Source organism: Microtus ochrogaster, chromosome 1 (assembly GCF_000317375.1).
Source record: "Microtus ochrogaster isolate Prairie Vole_2 chromosome 1, MicOch1.0, whole genome shotgun sequence".
Lineage (NCBI taxonomy): Eukaryota > Metazoa > Chordata > Mammalia > Rodentia > Cricetidae > Microtus > Microtus ochrogaster.
The window spans coordinates 89,683,952-89,686,153 of NC_022009.1; positions in this window are offsets into that span (position 1 = coordinate 89,683,952).

Here is a 2,202-nt window from a genome sequence, read left to right on the forward strand (position 1 = left end):
CTATGTTCTTATAGCACAGGACTCCACTGGTCCAGCTATGGTATCTATGTTATTATAGCACAGGACTCCACTGGTCCAGCTATGGTATCTATGTTATTATAGCACAGGACTCCACTGGTCCAGCTATGGTATCTATGTTATTGTGGCACAGGAAATACATTACGCATCACAGAGACTGTCATTTCACAGCTGACCTGATGACAGAATTGTGTCTTTCCCATCTCTTCTGCTGTATTCCCCCTGGCCGGGAGCAACTTCATACACAGGCAACATTGAGGCCTATGGGGAATTTCTCCCTTCCGGGCTGCAAACCTTGGGACACATTGTTTTATGAATAGTATTACATCATTTGCACACAGTGCTTTTGATTGATGCAGTAGTCTCCAGAAATCATACCAGATACACAGCCTCTTGCTTGTTATTTTCACTGCGATCATTATGCAAATGTAAATGAAACACATTTATAGATTATTACACAGATTTGATTAGCAATATTTTAAGATTTCCTTCTTTCTTTTTTTTCTTTCTTTCTCTCTTGTCTCCCTCTGAAGTCCTGACTGTCCTGGAACTCACTGTATAGACCAGGCTAGCCTCAAAATCCCAGAGCTCCACCTGCCTCTGCCTCCCAAATACAGGGGTTAAAGGTGAGTGCCACCATTCAAAAGGATTTACTTCATTTGTAATTAAGTTCATGTGTGTATCTACGTGTTGTTATGTACATGTGAGTGTAGATGTCCTCAAGGGCCAGCTGAGCCGTCTCTCAAGCACAATTAAGGTAGTCATCAATCTGATTACAGGGGAAGGACAGGTCAGGCACCCTTTCCACTATTGCTTAGATTCTTCCCTGGGGTCATCCTTGTGGATTCCTCAGAATTTTCCTAGTGCCTCATTTATTGCTAACCCCAGAACGGCTCCCTCTTTCAAGGTATCTTTTTCCTTGTTCTCCCTCTCTGTCCTCCTCCCCTCCCCACTCACCTACCACCCTCACCCCTCACCCCAAGCTGCCAATTTACTAAGGAGATCTTGTCTACGTCCATATATGTCTCCTTTAGGGTTCTCCTTGGTTCCTGTCTTCTCTGGGATCATGGACTATAGGTTAGTTATCCTTTGCTTTATACTTAATATCCACTTATCAGTGAGTACATACCATGATTGTCATTCTTGGTCTGGGTTACTTCACTCAGGATGGTTTTTCTATTTCCATCCACTTGCCTGCAAATTTCCAGATGTCATTGTTTTTTACTGCTGAGTAGTACTCCATTGTGTAAATGTACTAATTTTCTTTATCCACTCTTCAGCTGAGGACATCTAGGCTGCTTCCAGGGCATGGCTATTACAACAATGCTGCTATGGACATAGTTGAGCAAATGTCCTTTTGGATATATGCCCAAGAGTGTTTTGCTGGGTCCTGAGGTAGATTGATTCCCAATTTTCTGAGAAACAACCATGCTGGTTTTTAAAGTAGCTGTACAAGTTTGTGTTCCCACAAGCAATGGAGGAGTGTACACCTTACTGCACACTCCATCCAGCCCAAGCTTTCATTAGTGTTTTTGATCTTAACCATTCTGACAGGTGTAAGATGGTATCTCAGAGTTGTTTTGAGTTGGATTTCCCTAATGTCTAAAAAATGCTGAGCAGTTCCTTAAGAGTTCCTTTGGCCATTTGAGATTCCTTCATTGAGAATTCTCTGTTTAGATGTATACCCAATTTTTATTGGATTATTTGATATTTTGATATCTAGTTCTTTGTATATTTTGGTGATCAACCCTCTGTCAAATGTGGGATTGGTGAAGGTTTTTTCCCATTCTGTAGGCTGTTGTTTTGTCTTATTGACTATCGTTTGCTTTACAGAAGCTCCTCAATTGCAAAGGTCCTATTTATTAATTGTTTCTCTCAGTGTCTGTGCTACTGGTGTTATATTCAGGAAGTGATCTCCTGTGCCAATGCGTTCAAGGTTACTTCCCACTTTCTCTTCTATGAGGTTCAGTGTGGCTGGCTGTATGTTGAGGTATTTGATCCATCTGGACTTGAGTTTTGTGCATGGGGATAGATATTTGCATTTGTCTGCATATCAACATCCAGTTATGCCAGGACCATTTGTTGAAGGTGATTTCTTTTTTACATTGTATAATTTTAGTTTCTTTGTCAAAAATCAGGTGTTCAAAGCCAGGTGGTGGTGGCACATGCCTTTAATTCCAGCAC